Source organism: Phyllobates terribilis, unplaced genomic scaffold, assembly GCF_046119375.1.
Source record: "Phyllobates terribilis strain yellow unplaced genomic scaffold, ASM4611937v1 Scaffold_1__5_contigs__length_1240528914, whole genome shotgun sequence".
NCBI classification, from domain to species: Eukaryota; Metazoa; Chordata; class Amphibia; order Anura; family Dendrobatidae; genus Phyllobates; species Phyllobates terribilis.
Genome location: NW_027362761.1, coordinates 1,017,779,212 through 1,017,801,949, shown reverse-complemented (window position 1 = coordinate 1,017,801,949; position 22,738 = coordinate 1,017,779,212).

Sequence of the window (22,738 nt, the reverse complement as noted above, 5' to 3'; positions counted from 1 at the left end):
ACTACCTCTTGAAGCTCATCAAGAGAATGCCAAGAGTGTGCAAAGCAGTCATCAAAGCAAAAGTTGGCTACTTTGAAGAACCTAGAATATAAGACATATTTTCAGTTGTTTCACACTTTTTTGTTAAGTATATAATTCCACATGTGTTAATTCTTAGTTGTGATGCCTTCAGTGTGAATGTACAATTTTCATAGTCATGAAAATACAGAAAAATCTTTAAATGAGAAGGTGTGTCCAAACTTTTGGTCTGTACTGTATATATTTTTTTAAATTTGGCAATTATTTATTTTAATTTTATTTGGTCTTCTAATGAAAGCCTGCACTCACTCTGTGACAGCAGACTTCAGAATCCTTACTGTGTGTGCACCACACACTGTCAGGACTCTCTGGTGTTGCCGTTGAGAACGGGTGGTCACGTGATCAAAAGTATGCAATTTGCATATACGCGGCCATTCGCTGACTAGACATGCTTGGCCTTGCTCAATACCAGTGAATTCAGCGAGGTCCAGCACATCTAGTCAGATGAACCTTGCAGTCATGCCTGTTCCCGTTGGCTATACACACTGTAAGGCCACGTTCACACGTGGAGCATTTGGTGAGTTTTTTAAGTCAGTATTTGTAAGCTAAAACCAGGAGTGGAACAATTAGAGGAAAAGTATAATAAAAAACCCTCACCACTTATGCATTTATCTCCCACTCTTGGCTTTGGCTTACAAATATTGGTGTAAAAAACTCACCAAAATACTCAATGTTTGTATGTGGCCTAAGGTCTCAGAAGTTTGCAGTGACTTTCATCAATAGAATGGACAACCCCTTTTTCAAAAAATTATTTTTTAGACTCTTGCTTCCTGTCCTTGCAGGCAAAGTTTACCGCAAGTATCTATATTATTAGGGCTCGCTCCCACTTGCGATGTAATCGGACGAGTGCAATCAGAAAAAAAATCTGGCTGCACTTGCCCCAATGTTTCTCTATGGTGTAGCTCACATCTGCGATTATTTTCTCATGTCGATTCGGCATGCGAAAACAATCGCAGCATGCTGCTAATGCAACCAAGATTCAGATTGCAAGCATCCATATAAGTCTCTGGGTGCTTGTTAAATATCGCACTGCACTCAGATATCACTCGAGCGCAGTGCGATTCCCGCCGACGCCAGCAACAGAGGAGATGGAGAAATTAATTTCTCCGTCTCCTCCATAGCTGTGCTCCTATTCTCTGAAGGAAGAGGATTGGAGCACAGAGCTCTGACACTCCGCTCACGATCGCAGCAGAGCTGGAGCCGAATGTCATTAGCATTTCGCATCCGATGTGATTTGGCTAATGGGTCCCCAGCCTTATTGTGCCTTAATACACAGATGATGACACAGGATCCACTGGTACTAATAGATGAGGTCACACCTCACCCTGCTTCCCCTTCATCTTGCTCCCCCTTCCTTCACAATGACCATTGCACATGCTCATTAGAGTATGTGTACAAAATGTCCTTTTTGAGGCAAATCTGCTCTGAAATGCCTGAAAAAGTGCTCAAAAGAATGTACATATGCATTGCTACGTAAAAACAACTTGTTCATATGCTCTGTCTTTTAACTGTTTCAAGTTTCCAAAGATGCCAAGAAGTTAAAAGAAAAAAAAATATGTGAGCATTCTTCTGGAGTGTTCTGCTGTAAAGACTCTCTACAACCCTTCTCATTTAGAAAGGAAGGGCACTTTCAAATTCCTTATAGGTTAAAAACTTGTTATAGGACTATAGTGTACTGTGACTAAGAGTGGCAACACACCAGTAGAGTATCAGTTCTTCCACCATGGGAATGCAGTACTGATGTCAAAATTTTAATAAAAATGGAATGAAGAAAAGTTTTTAAAGGGAACCTGTCACGTGAAAAGACGCTATTAACCTGCAAATATGGGGTTGATTTGCAGATTAATAACGTTCTGAACCTGCGTTCTGAGCCCGCACTTAAACCCCCACTGCTGGGAGGAAATTAACTTTATTCCTCCCGGTAGCAATCAGGCCTTAGTCACAGGGGTGGCGCAGGTTGTCACCGCTTTGTGTATAAAGATTGGTGGCTGTAACCATGCCCCTGGCACTGACTGACAACCGGCCCTAATGTTGAACCTGCTGTCAGTCAGTGCCAGGGGTGCGGTTACAACCTCCGCTCTCTATACACAGAGCAGTGACTGAACTGGCACTGATGCAACCCCTGTGACTAAAACCTGAATGCTATCAGAAGAAATAAAGTTAATCTCCTCCCGGCAGCGGCAGTCTAAGTGCCGGCGCCGCACTGTGTCAGAATGCCATTAACCTGCAGATTAACCCCATATCTGCAGGTTAATAGCGTTTTTTCTCGTGACAAGTTCCCTTTAACATATATGGAATTTGGAGGTGCCATTCCTTTCTACATGAAAAGTATTCTATTTGGTAGCCTGTAACTGAAAACTGCACTCGTGCACTCGCCTATTCTTAGACCAGAGTTTACGTACTATTTTGGTAGACAGGATCACAGTCATGGTTGGCCCTCAACTTTGACTTTGTCTTCCAAGCATCTTTTGAGCCTTCCCATTGACTTGTATTATAGCATCAACAAATGCAATCATCTGTTTAAGCTTTTGTCAGCATTTTTGCTTAAAAAATCACAACTAGAAAAGTTGGAAAAATGCTTCCAAAAACTGCTGGCAGTCAAAAAAGTCCTCAGGAAATGACCATCAAGATGCATCAGAAAAAAAAACCTGACATTTCCTAAAGTGTCCCTTTTAAACTCAGCGGATTCGCCCACCTGAAAAGACACCATGTGCACATGCGTTTAGATCCTTTAATAGAAAAAAGATGGGGATCCAACTATTGTGGCTATATGTATGTGTTTTTCCTGAAAAATTAGGAAGTTTAGAGTCTGATGCCACGGTCCCACTATCATTATTCGGTCAGTATTTTTTTCTCAGGAGTGGGAGCCAAAATCAGATGAGGAACAATCAGAGAAAAGGTATAATAGAAACAAGTCACCAATTCTGCATTTATCACCCACTCCTGGTTTTTGGCTTCTACTCTTGAGGAAAACTACTGACTGAATACTGACCAAATACTGATAGTGGGGCCGTGGCCTAAGAAAAAGCCCCAGTGATCAGTATGAAAATTGCAAGGTTTTTTATTTTCAATACATTATTATTGTGATGTAAAAAAAATAACAAATAGCTAATTTGTTTTAAAAAAACACATGTAACACAAAAGCCTGATTTAAACAGTAAGTTATTTTCTGATGACAGCTTCCCTTTAAAAATGAACTTCCACTTTATATCAGCATAAGGATTTTTTCACTGAGTAATGTGTTTCCTTGACAAGCTACGCTTCTTACCCGTTCTGCCATTGCCACCAGACGTGGCCAGTTCAGAAGCTTCTTCCCTGCCCAAACTCAGCACTGTGGGAGACAAAAATGGTTACATGTGGAGAGAAAAAAAAGGGGGGAGACAAGTGCACATAGGGTTATATTGAACGGTACAGATGAGAAGGGAGCTTATGGAGTTGCTCACCCGAAGAGTTGTGATTGTCGCAACTCCAATAATTGCCCCTGAATATTTCAACTGCTGCAGTCCTGTCGGAAAATGAAGGTGAACCCTCTTTTGCATATCGATTAGTAGAAAAAGGAGATTGACGTTTCAGAGTAGACCGCGCTGCTGTATAAAGGAAACAGTTCCAGAGTGAAATAGCAATTTCGTAGTTTTCATTTCTACGTGTTTCGTACTCGCACCGAGCTCTTTTTAAAAAATAAACGACATAGCACAGGTCTACGATGAAACGTCAATCTCCTTTTTCTACTAAAAATGGTTACACAATAGACCAGCCAAAGACTCACTCACACTCTGCACAGACATAGTTTTGAGAGACTTGGGTACGATGCCCTTTTGCCATTCTGGCCACATACAGGTAAAACGCAAACATGTAAAGAGGCTAGTACCACCCCCTCTTACAGCTATAACGATTTACATTTAACATACTTTTTGCATGTATAACATTACACCAGTTCACCCGGTTTAGGTTTAATCCAAGGGATGAACCATGCTCCGTTGTAGCATTCCAATGACAATGCAAAAATGCATATTTAGCCCATCCACATGCATAAAATCTGCTTTATTGAGTGTTGAGTAAAAACATGTTGTAACAGAGTAATATGGTAAAATGAGGTACAGAGCCTACGCGTTTCGAGGGGTTAACCCGATTTTATGCTTCATCTATGTGGCTGGACTAAAGATACATTTTTGGATTCTAATGTTATGCATTGACACATCTGTTGCCAAATCCTGTTTTTCTGCCTGAAACTAAAATGAGGATGCTGCTGTAGAAGAATAGATAGGGGAATGTTCATTGTGCATTGTCAACTTGTGCTAACCGTCGCATCCTCTTCCATCACAAGCAGCTCCTGCGTCTTCCAACACACCAGCTGTCTTAAATGAGACACAAATGCACTGCTTGAAAGAGGGTGCAGGTAAGGCCCCACTTATCACATCGCCTCCAGAGTGTTTCAATCAAGCAGGAACACAGGGGGCGCTATTGGACACTAAGGCACTTTGTGTCTGTTTTTTTTTTTGTCTAGTTCTGTGTGTTTTGCGCCTTTTTCGGTTTGCACTTCATTATTCTATTTGTGCCTTTTTATGGCTAGTTTTATATGTGCACGCATGTGTTTTTCTCTTGTTTGTTTTCTGTTTTGTGGACGGAGTCTAGCGATTCCAGATGGTTCCTCCTAAGTCATCAATTTGGACATTTTAAAAGTCGCTAAATTTTGCAAAATTCCACTCCAGTCATCCCTCTGGTGTATTTCTGAAAATTCCAAAATCTTTGGCACAATTTTTGTGCCTCTAAAATGTTTTAAGATGCTTCAACATGCACCAAAGTTTTTCCACAAAAAAAATGATTTAAAAGTAAGTCATACATGAGGTAGTTTAAAGAGTTGCTAAATTTATTATCCAGCATGCGCTACTGTGATAAATTCTGTGCATATTCGGAGTGTACAGTCTAAATGTACACTACTATAGTATTAGGCAGAATTCGTAAACCTGCCATGTGCTGTCGGGCTCCTAGAAAAAGACCACAACTGGTAATTTATATAAATGGGGTTGTCTTTTCTGGGACATTTATTGCGTAATGATAATTATTGCATATGCCATAAAGATATGATAGATGGAGGTGATACTTCTGGGACCCACATCGATGTGGGAAATGGGGTCCCATTATATGCTGTCAAGCTGGGCCATCATTGGATCTTCCACTGCAATATATAGAGCTGCGCACCTCTGCTCAGATAGTGGCATGTGACGGGGCTCTGCTCTTCAAATGTATACAGGCCTTAGAGGTGGGACCCTCCATTTATCTTTCATTTATAGCATATAGACAGGATTTCCCATAAATGTGTAACATGATAACCCTTTCACAACGACCTTAGAGCACTCCTCTCTGTTTTAACAATATGTATTGTGCAATTCCTCTTTTATTCTCCATGGAAACTTATGAATAAAGTGACACAAGGGTGTAGCGACCCCCCCCTTGTCAATACGTTGTCTTTGATACTGTTCTCTGAATATGTTCTACATGGAGTATGGGAACATTCACTTATCAACTATTTATACGTTTCCAGGGGCATTATCAGAAGAACGGTAAAACCCAGGTTTTAAGGTGATCCAAAATAGTTGACCAGTCAGGAGAGCTCATCTCTACCTGCGCAGTTGCGCCACTGCTAATGGATTATTCCAAAATAATGTAAATTACTATTTTATTTAGGTTAAGGTAGAATATTCCTGCTGTTTTTCTTCTGCTCTATGTAGGTCCCTACAATCTAATGGATTTCTCTGGGCTAAAACATAGTGAAGCAATTTAAAAGTGTTTCTGCCAGTGCTCATAATGATTTTCTAGCTTTCAGGCTGTGTGCCCACTATGCGTTTAAGCGTTTCCGCAGCGGCAATTCCGCTGCAGAAACGCTTAAAAAACGCTTGGTAGAAGGTCTGCCTTGTTCCCAAATGATAATCCGCATGTGGTAATTTCCTCTGCGGATTATCATTGTGGAAAAATCCGCGGCACTACCAATTATTTTGCAGAATCGCTGCGTTTTCGCCACCATTGACTTGCATTGGACCGCATGGAATCTGCATCACTGCATCTGCAGATGCGGATTCCATGCGTTTCAATGTGCGGATGGTACCCAGGTTTGGAGAAGAGGAGACTCTCCTCTGGCCCGGGTACCATAGTACCTGTAAAAAAAAGACTAAAATAAAAAATATACAATATACTTGCCTTCTGATGGCCCCCGGTGTCCTTAGCGATGCGTCTTGGCTTGCCGGCAGCTCGCGATGGTCTAAAAAGGACCTGCCATGATGTCATTTAGTCATGTGACGGGTCACCCGACCGCCGACAGCCGGGCATGGCAGGTCCTTTTTAGACCATCGCGAGCTGCCGGCAAGCCAAGACGCATCGCTAAGGGCACCGGGGGCCATCAGAAGGCAAGTATACTGTATATTTTTTATTTTAGTCTTTTTTTTTACAGGTACTATGGTACCTGGGTCCGGAGGAGAGTCTCCTCTTCCCCAAACCCGGGTGCCATTCTTTTACGGTCACACTATATAAATCCATGCCGGTTGCATGGATTTATATAATGTGACCAAGTTGTCAAGCACTTTCCAAGTGATGCTAAAATTGCTTGGAAAGTGTTCGACAACCTGCATGCGGAAATGCATGCAAAAACGCTTCACTTCCACTTGTCACTGGCTGGAAAAACACATGTATAATCCGCATGCGTTTTTTCTGCCAGGGAGATGCAGAAATACTCAGGAAAAATCCAGAGCATTTCTGCATCGTGGGCACATAGCCTTAGGGCACTATACGTGTGAAATGCAAACAAGGTATGATATAACATGCCCATGAGGTTTTACAATCTACAAAGGAAAGAGACCGTAGAAGGTGTTTATAACAGTTGTGTGGTGAAGACTAGGTTATAAGGTTTTCTGCAGAGCAAGATCTTCACGTAGATTTGAAGGTGTGGATGGAATTGGATTTGTTTGGGCAGCAAGTGCCAGATTATAGAGAATGCAAGAGGAAAATCAGAGGAGGTAGAGAAGTAGGGTCAGAGATGTATGGCACAGGGCAGGGGTCAATAAGGAACACACTGCCACAACCCCTATGGATGCTACTTCGGATGTTTAAACAGCCGCCTATGCACTCATTCAGGAAAAAGGTCCGGAGCCATATGAACAAGTGCCATCTCAATACCCGCGCATTCAGACATCACTCATACACATGACATAATGCCACAAGTGAAATATAAGTACTAAAGAAGGAGCGATATTCCCAACATAAATATCAACATCATGGCGGAAACATTAATGTACAAACATTTAGTGGAAAATTTCCTAGCCATAACTGTAGCTATCAACTGTTTCTTGTAAGAGAGTTTCGAATCTGTTTTAAAACACTGACAAGCTAAATGGTTGCAAAACATATGCCGTAAATCCAAAATATACAAAGCTGAAAATCTCATATATTTTGGATTTGATGCTTACTTCCACTGAAATATGTGCCACTTTTAACCTTTGTTAGCCATCCACCACCTTTTCTTTTATAACCGTGTACTCTTATGTGGGAATGAGCTGGGAATTGCCATCAAGACACGGATTGTAAATGATGGTCTAGTGAATTTTGTGCAAAAATGTAGAATCTCTGTGTTTGAAGCTATTTACATCTATTCCCACGGCCCCAGTGCTACAGATAAGCTTTCCTTCACCCAGGACAACATACCACCCCTGTCCTGTATCGAAATACACTAGTCCTGGCAAAGTGCCTAGTTGGAGACCTCTCTGATAACCAGCACCTGGGCCACATGCCCCTGCATTGCTTTGCAAATGTTCTCCCCTTAATCTTGAATAGAGTGACTTTCTAAGGATGGAAATCTGTATACAAGAGCAAGATGCCACCACCACTACCACCACCATGTGTCACAATCCTATTGATGTCAGTAGTAAGAAAAAAAATGTCCTAATTCTGGCAACAAATCTTCAGAGTTATCTTGAAGTGCTCCACACCTAACAACATAATGAAAGAAAAATCGGCTAATGTTAAGCTCAAAGGCAGAGAAAAACATTTCATTACTGTTCTGTCTCACCTGGTGAGGTTGACCCGCACAGCCTTTGGTAAAGATAAGCAGATGGACTGCTGCACGGACCGATGTCGTTGATGCAGTATGAGATGCAGCTGGAGAAATAGAGGCAAGATGGCAGATGGAGCAACTGAGGCTGAATTTGGTCACAGAGAAGCTGGGACTACTGAGAAGTAGTAGAATAACGGAACCGCAGAGCTGCATATGACTGGAGGCTCGTCTGTGGTGAAATAGATTTGGCAGGTGAAGTACTTGATGTAGCAGAGTTCAGTGGTACAACAGAGCTGGGAATGGCAGGAGGCACACTTGTGATGAAGTCACTGAGCCCATAGTCCAATGGCTGTAGCGAAGCTGGGTATATCAGGAGCTACATTTGAAAAGAGAAGCAGATCCCAGCGATGTGGTAGTGATAGATTTCAAGCTACCTGAATAAACAGGCAGCATATCTTGGCCTGAGCTATCCTCAAAGGCCCTAGTGTGTGACTTCATAAGTGTGCACCAAGTTACTAAAGTACCCCAATGCACATGGGAGCAGAGCGAGTCGGCCACTGGGAAAGAACATCTCGCTGCCAAGCGCTGGAACCATGTCAGGATTAACTATTTTATTAGCATTAAAATTATGTTCATTCGAGGCAGAACTGATATAGAAAATGTATTCCAATCCACTAGTAGATACATGGACATTAGCAGCAAATTTGCACTAATTTGTGTGGTGTTGGTGCTGATTTGTTTGCGGACTTGCACCTGTCGGTAGGATTAAATTAAAACTAAGAAAAACCCTTCCTTCACGTCCTCTAATGCTTCCATGGCTCCCTAGCCTGGTCCTCTGCTTCAATAATGTCTTGTACCATGTATCTGCTGTAAGTTATGGTTGCTTGCAGTGGTACATAAGAAGAGACATCATCAACAAAGGCCTAGTTTCACAGGGACCACAGGAAGACTGGGCAAGAAGCCACTGAAACCTCAGGGACTATTAGTGAAGTGTTTTTACGTTTTAAATTCAGTAAAAAGTGGGGTTTTTTTTCCCAGAAATTGTGGATTTTGATACTTATCCATATGTAATCCACAGCAAGATCCACAACAAAAAGAGCGTGTTGTAGATTTGGAATTCCCCATTAAACTCATTTAGAAAATTAGAAAATTTGCAACCAACATAAATTGACATGCTGCTGATTTGAAATGTGAATTTCTTTTCAATTTCTGTGATAAAAAAATGTCAGCAATGTGTGGATGTGGATATTAAAATTTAATCAACTTTTCTGCTCTTTTACTATTGTGAATTATGCAACACAAAGTCTAGATAGAAAATCTTTAGCATTACTGCCCCCTGGAAACATACCTTTTGTGCTCCACTCTTTAACCATTTAATGACCAATATTACTCAATTAAACATCAATTCATGGATGAATTCACAAGTGCTATCAAATTTTAGATTGCAGGCTATAGAAGCAGGAATTAGTCCATAGCCATATTTACCTCATTTAAATATTAAATTAAGAGATGGAATGAAATTACCATTAGCTTCTAAACCAGATAGATGAAAAACTTAGGCAAAAAAATAACCAGCTATTACACTTAAAGGGGTATTCCCATCTCCAAGATCCTATCCCAATATGTAGTAGGTGTAGTAATAATAAAATTAGCAAATACCTCAAATTAGAAATGTATTATAGCTTTTCTGATTCGCTATCTCTCTTTCCTCATCTGCAGGCATTGCAGGACCTTAGGTATACATGGTTACGACCACTGATATAGTGACAGTTGCTAGTGGTCGTAACCATGGATACCTAAGGTCCTGCAATGCCTGCACATGAGGAAAGAGACATGGCGAATCAGAAAAACTATACTACATTTATAATTGGAGGTATTTGCTAATATTATTATTACTACACTGACTACATATTGGTATATGGGATCTTGGTGATGGGAATACCGCTTTAAGGATACCCATCCATCATAGTTATTATAAGTCCATAATTTTTGCATAGTAATGTAGATTTCCAGAAAAATAAAAGCAACTGTACAAAAAGTTCAGTGACCATATCCAAGTATAAATATAAACATTGTGGAAAATTTCATTAATTATTCCTTTTTGCCTGAATTTTCTTATTTCTCACCAGTCCGCGGACCACATTTAGCTTAAATCAGATTAGGCTTTCCAAAAAGAAAAGACACCTCACCTCACTCTCTTGAAGTTTCCCTGCATAACCAAGATTTTTCTTTTCACCTGGAAAAAATGCTTTTGGAGAATTCTTGTACAATTTTCCAGTCATTGTCTTTCAATGGATCCATTCGTTTAATTAATGGAATCAGCTGTTTCACTACTCCAGCCTTTGTCTTATACTGGTGTCGAACAAGACAAAAGACATTGTATAAAATATAACTGTTACCTTCATGTCTATGATCATCCGTTCGGCTGCTTTTATTCAGCAGTGCCACGCCTTCATTGTGAGCGATGCAGGGCGATAGTGCAGCATCTAATGTAGATAAATGTATGGTCATGCACGTGGGCAGAGAAAAATAAAATGTGCAATTATTTAGTAAATGGTAAAACACTGGGTAAAAAGACTTGGAGGTATGGATGGACAGCAAACTCCATTTTAGTGACCAGTGCCAGGCAGCTGCTACCAATGCAAATACTTAGGTGCGACCTTTTTGCAAATATATGAATGGACAGTACAGAGATCTTTCTAATGATCTTTTTAATCGTAGGTCTATGATGGTGAGAAGGAGACATCCTCTAAATCTAGAGGAAAGAAGCTTTAATTATAGATGGAGATTCTTTACTGTAAGAGTAGTGAGATTATGGAACCCTGACACACAATGTTGTAATGGATGATTCACTAAAAAGGAGGGCCTGAATGCCTTTCTTAAAAAATTTAATATTACAGATTATGTACTAGAGTCTTTGATGGGGTGTTCATCATAGAAGCAATCTAATTAGTGTATTTGGAGTTGGGAAGGATTTTATTTCTCGGTGGACCACATCCCTGTACATGGGTTAAAAATGAAAGGCTAGGTGTCTCTGTGACCTGATAGATGGAGTGTCTTGAGTCAAGTCTGTCAGTAGGAGTCTTTTACAGCTGCCCTCATATCACGAACAAAGCTACTTTACAATAACATTGAACGTGCCTTAAAAGGGTTTTCTCATCACCGTTTGATTTAAATGTCTCTGCTTTGTTTTCTGGGACTTCCACAAATTCAGTGACCATAGTAAACACAGTATTGGTGGAGCACTGCATCCACTTCTTATAGTTTCATGTACAGATACCCCTTTTTCTTTCAGTTTTGCACTTCATTTGAATAGAACCATTATGTAGTTCCCTGCACAGCAGACAGCAAAAGGGGCAGCTGTGCAGAGTAAAACAGTGAATGGAACATATCGCTACAATGAGACCTCTAGATTTTTGGAATAACACCGATATTCCACCAGTGGCTTTTCAGGAATTTTTAATCTAAATTCATTATTAAAAGCTTCCACTGTTACATAATGCAAGCTCACTGGGTGAGGCGGATCCTCTAAGCCGAAGATCCGGATGGGCACATGGGCCACGGGCATTGGTACAGCAAGCGAGTGAAGCATGCTGGACACAGATAGCAGACAGAAGACCATTAACAGAGGTAATGAAGGCTGCAGACAGATAACTTCGGTACTGCAAGTCGCAGACAGCCAGGTGACAGAGTTATTGAACACCGCAGGCAGATTGCAGAATTACTGAAGACCACATGCAGATTGCAGAGTAACTGTAGATCGCAGGCAGATTACAGAGTTACTGAAGATGTCAGTCAGATTTCAGAGTTACTGAAGACCTCAGGCAGACTGAAGAGATACTGCTGACCTCAGACAGATTACAAAACTACTAGAAACTGCAGGCACATTGCATTGATATTGAAGACCCGAGGCAGACTGAAGGACTGGAAGCCGCAGACAGACAGGAGGCATCATGGAGACAGCAGACAGATTCCAGACAAAACTCCAGAATAACAAGAAAGTCCGAATACCATGGAAGCCGCAGGCAGTGAGGAGACGTTCTGGAAGCCACCAGACACTCAGAAAAGGTCCTAGAAGACCTGGAAGAGGTAGCTGACAGAACTCCGGAGAAACTAGAAAGTCGGTAAACCATGGAAGCCACAGGGAGATTGGAGACATCTAGGAGAATCTAGCCAGTTTGCAGTGGTACTAAAAGCCACAGCCATGTAACTCAGGGATTGGAAATCAGAGGCGTCTTGGAGATTGTGGATGGGAAATATGCCCAGACAAACTAAAAATCATTAATCTTAATACCAAGACACAGGTGTGTGACTTGGGAGGCCTTATCTAGGCCTCGGAAATAAACATATAGGAGCACGCCAGGTTACTTGGAGCACAAGAAAGTGTAGTGGGTTGGGGTTAAGGAAGCAAAGCATGGATCCTGGACAGATGGGTAACATCCCCGCTACTCCTTCCTACTTCCAAACCAAGTTTCATTATAAGTAAGGCATAAAGGGGTTTTACAGTACTTTTATACTATTGACCTTTCCACGAGATCCGTAATCATTGGAAGATTGGAGGTGGTCTGGCACCCCCAGAGACTGTTATCATACGGGGAGTTGAGATTAGTAGACTGATGGGAGTGCTGGGTGTTGAACCTCTAAATATCTAATATTGATGACCTATCTTACTCCATTTATGTTCTTGAGACCAATATACAGTTGTGCTCAAAAGTTTACATACCCCAGCAGAATTGTTCCTTTCTTGGCCTTGTTTCAGAGAATATGAATGATAACCAAAAACTTTTTCTCCACTCATGGTTATTGGTTAGGTGAAGCCATTTATTGTCAAACGACTGTGTTTTTTCTTTTTAAATCTTCATGACAAGCAAAAACATCCAAATGACCCTGATCAAAAGTTCTCCTACCCTGGTGATTTTGGCCTGATAACATGCACAGAATTTGACACACATGGGTTTGAATAGCTACTAAAAGTAACATCCTCACCTGTTACCTGTTTGGTTGTAGTCAGTGTGTGTGCATAAAAGCTGAGTGAGTTTCTGGGATCCAGACAGACTCTTGCATCTTTCATCCAGCCACTGACATTTCTGGATTGTGAGTCATGGGTGAAACAAAAGAATTGTCAACACATCTATGGGAAAAGGTAGTTGAACTGTATAACACAGGAAAGGGATACAAAAAAAATCCAAGGAATTGATAATGCCAGTCAGCAGCGTTCAAACTGTGATTAACAAATGGAAAATCAGGGGCTCTGTAAAAACCAAACCACAGTCAGGTAGACCAACAAAGATTTTGGCCACAGCTGCCAGGAAAATTGTTCGGGATACAAAGAAAAAGCCACAAATAACATGTTTCAAGATGCACAATAAGGAGGCACTTGAAGAACAATGGGCTGCATGGTCGAGTCTTCAGAAGAAAGCCATTACTGCACAAATGCCACAAAGTATCTCGCCGACAATACGCCAAACAGCACAGAGACAAGCCTCAAAACTTCTGGAACTAGGAAATTTGAAGTAATGAGACCAAAATTTAACTTAGTTTAAATTTAGTTACATTTGGAGAGAGGTCAACAAGACCTATGAAGAAAGGAACACCATTCCTACAGTAAAGCACGGAGGTGGATCGCTGATGTTTTTGGCATGTGTGAGCTACAAAGCCACAGAAAACTTGGTAAAAGTTGAAGGATAGATGAATGCAGCACGTTATCAGCAAATACTGGAGGCAAATTTGCACTCATCAGTCCGTAAGCTGCGCATGGGACGTACTTGGACGTTCCAACATGACAATGATCTAAAACACAAGGCCAGGTTGACCTTTCATTGGCTACAGAAGAACAAAGTGAAGGTTCTTGAGTGGCCATCTCAGTCTCCTGACCTCAATATCATTGAGCCACTCTGGGGAGATCTCAAGTGCTCAGTTCATGCTAGACAGCCCAGGAATTTACAGGAACTGGAGGCTTTTTGCCAAGAAGAATGGGCAGCTTTACCATCTGAGAAATTAAAGAACCTCATCCACAACTGCCACAAAAGACTTCAAGCTGTTATTTATATTAGAGGGGGCAATACACGGTATTAAGAACAGGGGAAAGTGAACTTTTGATCAGGGTCATTTGGATGTTTTTGGTTGTCATTAAGATTTAAAAAGAGAAAGCACAGTAGTTTGAGAATAAATGGCTTCACCCAACCAATAACCATGAGTGGAGAAAAAGTTTTTTTTGTTATCATTCATATTCTCTGAAACAAGCCCAAGAAAGGAAAAATTCTGCCGGGGTATGTAAACTTTTGAGCACAACTGTATACTGTATTTATAATATTTTCCATTTATAAAGTCAGTTTTTGATTCATACATCTTGTATCACATCACTCATCTACTGCTGTTCCAAAACAAGTCCATGGCCATGAGACCACTTCATCACTAAGACAATATATTTATAATGTAACAAAACAGAACCTTCTGCACGAAAATATATCTAATCCTTTTGCCTGCCACATCATTTTTAACCTCTAATCCCCAACCCACACACATTTTCCCTATGAACCCTGTACAGAATAAAAGGGTTTTTCTAAATCAGCATGTGTCATTCTTCATAACGTAAACAGGAAACTTTTTTTGTCAGAAAATGTCCTATTAGCAGTACTAATCATATCCAAAGCTTTTATGTGTAATGGAGGCATCCTCTGAAATGTGAGATTATAAAGGCATCATTAAAATTACAGCATGTTCAAATGGACAAAAGAAACTGATATTTAATTTAAAAGGCCAGATAATGTGCAATTAACCTGTGGAGTCAGAGCCGAGTGTATGTAACTTTGTTGAAATAGATGTAAATATATGCTGGATTAATGTCAAATTTCATCAGTAAAGCTACATGGTGACATTCAGCTAGAGCACCCAAACAGAAAATACGATATTAATTACATGTGTCTCATTCACTTCATCTAATCAAAAATATCAAAATAATTTTTTTCATACATTACAGTCTCCTGGTGATTACGCTACCGGAGGCTTATGATACCCATACAATTCCCGCGCCTCACTGGCCCAATCGCAAACAATGACCTGGTCTGTGTTGGTTCATGTGGACAAAGCCCCAAAACCATTAGGTCATTGGAAAAACCCATTGAAATTGTAATTATGCTTTTAAACACTGAAACAAATGGATTGATTAATGGGAAATACTAATGTATTACGAAGGCAATGTTTTATACCACAGTCGTCTAGGCCCTTATTATTCCCATGTCTTTTCACCAAAACTTTGTAACCTGCATGGTTACCCTTCCCCCTCCATGCAGGGACCCAGATATACCGCCGTGGCCGCTCGGTCACCTTCTCATTGCCTGGCACATCTCCCTGCTCCTAACACACTGACTTCCGGCAGCATGCCTAGTGTGCTAGCGCTTCCTTGCTCTTAAAGGGTCCCAGCCAATAGCTGTAAGGCATCTTCTATATAAAGCACCCACCCAAATATGGAGGTGAGCAACGTGGATTCATTAGTTCGTTTGAGTGGAACTAGTGAGTTATTAGGTCCCCTGGTCCTTGAGAAGCTAGGTCCTGAACCCGAACCACTGGTCCTTGTGCAGCTTGTGCCTGAACCTCGCCCCTACTTCTATGTGTGGCCAGTGTCTGAACCTCGTCCCTTGGTCCGTATGTGACTAATGCTTGAACCTCATCCCCTGCTCCGTGTGTGGCCAGTGTTTGAACCTCGTCCCCTGGTCCATGTGTGGCTATCGCCTGAAACTCATCCCCTGGTCCGTGTGCGGACAGTGTCTGAACGTGTACTCTGTATATTCGGACTCCTAAAAGTAGTCTCTAAAACTGGCCCTGTCTGTGACTCTGTGTCAATATCCATCCTGCCTGAGTAGTCTGAATGGAGCCCAAGTCCGTGTCAGCGAACCCGACCCTCTAGGTCAGCAGTTGCAGTACCACATACTGCCTAGGCGTGCAACCTGTTGGCTACCTACAGCTCAAGCCTGACTTCACCATCAGGAGCTCTGGTGAACACTATGCAGCCACTTAGCAACATACCTTCCTAGGTAAATATAAACCTATAACGTATTCACTAAAAAGTGAAAACAGTCCCAATTCAAATAAAGAGCCGAAAAACAGAGCATTCCCTGATCAGTTTTGCTATCCCAATAGTATAACATATAGTATGTAATCACAAGCAAATGGGAATTAAAGAAAAAACTGTGGGATCAGTTTATGAGAAAGTAACAAATTTTATTTCAATACAATAGATATACAGCATAGAGAATATCGGTTAAAATAGTTTGGAGTGACAAAAAAATACTGCAGTGGTACTATAGAAAAAATGCTGAAAATAATCCAGCACAAATAGAAAATAGAGACACATGGGATCCTGCTCAAACTACTTATGGCTTACAAGTATGGCTGCTTAATTGTATAGCAAAGCAATTAATAAAGTGCCTAGCAGTAAATCAAAAAAAGTGAATAGTATGCAGCCTAATTATATCTTGTCTGCATAGTTTCCTAATAAGGCTGCAATGATATTTTGCAAAGCAATGAGATTTGCGCCTAGCAATCGCTCAGAAAATGAGTATAAAATAGCCTAATTCTTTCTAAACTGTGTGTCAAAAAAGGACAAAAATAGAAGGACTATGAATCATGATATATATGGAGTGGGTGTAAACAGGAATCCGTGCAACAGCCTCAGATCCTATTCACACTACATATAGCTTCTTAATAAAGGCTACTCTGGGGTATTAAAAAGGTGTCAGAGTTTATACTCAACAATCAATCAAGGAGTTAGTAGTATTGTATGCGGCCCAATTCTGTCTTGTCCACAAGTCAGAGACAAGACCAAGACAAATATAGAACATGGGAATACCTTGAGTCATAATGAAGTGGAGAGCAAGTTGTGAAGGACCCGTGTGACAGCCTCGACGCGCGTTTCACCTTTCGGCTTCGTCAGGAGGCGTGGTTAGAAGTTAAAAGCAGGGGCTGTTTAAATGAATGGGTCAGGGCCACTAGCGAATCGGCGCGCAACACGTCATGTTGCTCCGCCCCGTGGCGCGGCCAGCCGGCGTCCGCAGGAAGCGACTGGGAGGAGGACAGACGTCACCCCCCCCGTCGCCCCAGCAACCCACCCGGCCAGCGACGCCACACGGCACGAGCAGCGCATGTACGGGGCGCTTCTGCGCTGTGTGAGGATACATAGAGTAAATAACCAAATAGGTATATCTGTCAGCTGATGCCTACATGTTAGCCACAGTAGATCTCAATAGGGGAAAAGTATATATGTTATTATGTCCTACAAGGGCTTATATAGTTAGTCTATTAGGACATGATGTATATCTAATGTTGCATATAATATTGTGTTAAGTACAAAGTTGATACCAATCATGGAGATCCCAAATAATAAATGATAGTATCGAAGAAAATTCAGAAAAAATTCAGAAAAAGTTCAGAAAAGATTCAAAAGAAGTTCAGACTGATGCTGGCTACAAATCTCCCATGCTGTGTAAAGCACGTACCTGCCAGCACTATATGTATGGGGGCAATCACTGAACAATTCAGTAATGGTTTAACATTGCTCCCAACCATACAGGTGATTCGGCCATACACATAAAGCATACGGATATGAGTATAGAGTGCTCATACAGAAAAATATGGTCCATACATAAATAATTATATAAAGTATATACCTGCCAGCACTATATGTATGGGGGCAATCATTATGCAATTATAATAGTCATCATTGCTCCCAGCCATACAGATTACTAGACCATATATATAAACATGCCCAACAGAATAGTGCACAAAACATACGTTACAGGCCTATATATACAAATAGCGGCCTTGTTATATGGAACGCTCACATACATGGACAGCAATAGTTATATTAATTAGACATTATAATGAATTAGACTGATAAGATAGCCATAGTTACAACATTATATACAGGTCAGAAAAATTAGATCTTTATAACCATAATTAGAGAGTCTTCTTATAAATGTTTGTCAAATAGGAGCAGATGGTAGGTGGCTATCAGCCCAAAGGATTGAAGACAAACGATATGTTCCGTGTTCCTCAGACAGCTATGGTAAGGAGAGTCGTGGTCCAGAAGATAATAGAACTAGAAAAGGTCAATAGACAACAAATTAGACACTAATACACATAAAAAGCATTCCTAGGTAAGCCTGGCCCCTTGGCCCAGTGGTTCCACAATCCCTGTGTGCCACTAACAGGCATGACAGCACCCTTGAAATTGTTCCAGAAAATGAAATATTTCTCCTAGAAAATTACTGCAATTACACGTTTTGTTATATGTTTATTTCCTTTGTGGTGTGTATTTGAACAGCACAAAAAAACTGAGAAAAAAAAGGCAAATTGGACATAATTTCACACAAAACTCCAGAAAAGCACCAGACAAAATTGTTGGCACCATTCCAAAATTATGGATAAACAACCTTGTTTCAATCAAGTGATGCTACTTCAAACTCACCTGTGGCAAATAATAGGTGTGGGAAATATGAAAATCCCACCTGAAACTAGATAAAAGGGGGAGAAGTTGACTCAATCTTTACATTGTTAATATTTTTCAACAGATACACAATCTCAAGGTTACAAGTCAATCTCCAGAGATCTTGATGTTCCTTTGTGCGTAACATAATCAAGAAGTTTACAACCCATGGTACTGTAGCTAATCTCCCTGGATGTTGACGGCAGAGAAAAATTGATGAAAGTTTGCAACGCAGGATAGTCTGGATGATGGATAAGCAGCCCCAATTATTACGATTCTGCAACTAAGAACTACGACAAGAGGGGGAAAGATGTCCCTGCACTAGGTCTAGTCTATAGCCCTACGATGGAGTGGGCAACCTATTCATGGCAAATATACCCACCGACGTTTCCTAGACTAAACTCAATAGAAGACCTAAAGGAAGAGGAAAGGAAACCCTGAAAGATCTAAGGGCTGAGATAACAAACAGGTGACCTCCTAGCAGGAAAAGAGGAAGCTGCAGTAACGAAAAAGGACTAAAAGGAACCTCAGCAGGCAGAACTAGAAGATCCCAGAATTGAAGCCTGACAATCTTTCACAAAAGCCTTAGCTAGAGTCTTGGCGCATGGTAGTTTATTGAACGGGACCAGATGACACATCTTACTAAACCGGTCCACAACAACCCAGATGACATTAAAACCCTCAGAGATCGGCAGATCGGTGATAAAATCCATGGCAAGATGCGTCCATGGCGAATTTGGGACCTCCAAAGGGCACAGCCACCCTGCAGCCGGGGCATGTGAGGCCTTCGACCTAGCGCACACCGTACACTGACGCACCCACTTGATTATTTCTCTTTGCCACCCTGGCCACCAGAAACTTCAACCGATCGACTTTCTAGTTTCCGAAATCCCTGGATGACCTGCCAACCGGGACTCATGACATTCGGCAAATAAAGCTTTCCTCAAGGCTTTAGGCACAAATAATTTACCATATGTAGTGTTTGTTGGTGCAACATTCTGGGCCTCTAAGATGCTATCCTCCAACTCCGAACCCAATGCTGCTACCACCACCCCTCTCTGCAAAATACATTCTTCCTTCTCAGTATTAACTGCTGGAGTGAAACTACGAGACAGAGAATCCGCTTTAACATGCTTTGTCCCAGGAATATATGTTACCGAGAAATGGAACCGGTTGAAAAACAGTGCTCACCTAGCTTGACGGGCATTCAAACGTTTAGCAGCATCCAGATACATCAGATTTTTATGATCCGTAAAAACCTGTACCGGATGTCTAGCCCCCTCCAAAAAATGACGCCAATGCTCAAACGCGAGTTTAATTGCCAGCAATTTTCGGTTCCCTACATCATAGTTGAGCTCAGTCTCTGAGAATTTTTTAGAAAAGAAAGCACAAGGATGCCTCCCATCCTCTCCCTTCTGAGACAGAACTGCCCCTACTCCCACTGATGAGGCATCAACCTCTACCAGAAATGGCTTGGTCTCATCTGGCTGGATCGAAACAGGAGCAGAGCTAAACCTCTCCTTAAGATGTCCAAAACCCTTAACAGCCTCAGTGGACCATTGGACAGTATCAGCACCCTTCTTGGTGAGGTCAGTTATAGGTTTAGCGATAACAGAAAAATTCTTTATGAATTTTCTGTAATAATTAGCAAACCCAAAAATCTCTGAACGGACTTTAAACTTTCAAGCCTAGGCCACTCCAGTACTGCCTGAACCTTCACCGGGTCCATCTCAAACCCACCACCGGAGACAAAGTACCCCAAAAAACTAATTTTCTGTACCGCAAACTCGCACTTCTCCAGCTTAGCAAAAAGAGTGTTTTCACTCAAAATCTGTAAAACTTTGCGGACTCTCTGCCAATGTGACTCCAGATCGGGTGAATAGATCAAAATATCATCCAAATAAACAATAACACTCCTACCAATCAACGGCCTCAGAATGTCATTAATGAAATTTTGAAAAAATGCAGGCGCATTGGTAAGGCCAAAAGGCATCACCAGACACTCAAAATGACCTTCTGGGATATTAAAGGCTGTCTTCCATTCATCACCCTCCTTCACCCGCAGCAAATTATATGCCCCTCGAAGATCAATCTTAGAAAACCACTTTGCTCCGGTTAATTGATTAAAAAAATCCGGAATCAGCGGCAAAGGGTAAGGATTGCGCACAGTGATCTTATTGATCTCCCAAAAATCCAAACACGGCCTAAGACCCCCATCCTTCTTTTTGACAAAAAAGAATCCTACAGCCACAGGGGACTTAGAGGGTCTTATGTGACCTGCAGCTAAACTAGTTTGTAGGTACTCTTTTAAAGCCTCCCTCTCTGGAATCGTCAGATTAAATAAACTACTCTTGGGGAGTGTAGCACCTGGGACAAACTCAATAGCGCAATTGTACTCTCTATGTGGCGGTAGAGCTTGCGCCTCAACTTCCGAAAATACCTCCCCGAAATCCTGAATGGCCTCAGGTAGCTCCCTCTTCAAAACTGCAGCAATGTGAATACTACAGCATTACCATAACACCCCTGACCCCAGGACTTTATAGTACTCGATGACCCGTCCAACAATGGATTGTGCACCATTAACCAAGGTAAGCCCAGGATCACTGGAACAGGCAAATTAGCAAGTACAAATAGGTCTATACTCTCCTTATGTTCCATATTCACAATGAGTGGGAACCCGGTAACCCTCCGAAAAATGTGCCATGCTCCAGGGGAGCGTTATCAATCACCACAACAGATAAAGGAGACGACAATGGTTCAGAATCAAACTTATACTTGTCTAGAAATTGTTGATCAATCAAATTAAGAGCAGCGCCACAATCATCCATGACCTGAAAATCAATAGAATGACCATGAAAGGTGGTATTACCAGATAAAAACACTCCTGCGTAACGCAAGAATGTTTTCTCCTTCCTTATGCGAGCCTTGCATTGCTTAACAAAATTGTCAGCCTTACCACAATACAAACACAGCCTCTCAGAGAGCCTCCTGTCCCTCTCCTGGGAACAGGAGGACAATGACCCAATTTGCATCGGTTCCCCGCTGTTGGCGAGACCAACCTGAGAGATGGGGTCCAACATTAGCCCTCTCATCACTCAGCCTGGCTCTCAATCTTCTATCCATGGATAGCTAGCTGCATAGCTGTTTCCAAAGTGGCAGGAGCAGGATATGCAATGAGCAAATCTTTAACCTTTTCATTCAAACCTTGCAGAAACTGACTCCTGAGTGCTGGGTCATTCCATCTGACCTCTGTGGACCATCGTCTGAAAAGGGTGCAATACCTCTCAGCATCAACAGAACCCTGTTTAAGCCGTCTGAGCTCTGCCTCAGCTGATGTAACCCGATCAGGATCATCACATAACAACCCCATTGCAGTAAAAAATGCTTCTACTGACGTCAAACAAGGATCATTAGGACGCAATGAAAATGCCCAGATTTGGGGTTCACCTCACAATAAAGACATAACAACCCCCCACACGCTGTAATTCGCTCCCTGAAGAAGCAGGTCTAAGCCGAAAATACAGTAAACATGCATTTTTAAACGTAAAAAATTCCTGCCGTTTACCAGAAAAAAACTCAGGTAATCCTACCTTTGGTTCTTCGGGGCGTGCCCCAGGGCAATTACTCATGTGCTGCTGCAGACTGGCTACTTCCTGAGCTAACCCTTGCAGGCGCTGTGCAAACTCTTGGACGCTGTTCATAATTTTTTTTTGCTGGCCGGACAAACTGTTCCGATACTGCAACTAAGAACTAGGACAAGAGGGGGAAAGCTGTCCCTGCACTAGGTCTAGTCTGTAGTCCTATGATGGAGTGGGCAACCTATTCCTGGCTAATAGACCCTCCGACATTTCCTAGACTAAACTCAATAGAAGACCTAAAGGAAGAAGGAAGGAAACCCTGAAAGATCTAAGGGCTGGGATAACAAACAGGTGACCTCCTAGCAGGAAAAGAGGAAGCTGCAGTAACGAAAAAGGACTAAAAGGAATCTCAGCAGGCAGAACTAGAAGATCCCAGAACTGCACAAAACTAAACACAGAAACACTACTATCAAACCTCCTGGCCAGAACACTAATGGATAAACACTGTTGTCCAGCAAGGAATAGGAGGCAGATGCTAGGTAATAAAGGGTGATACAA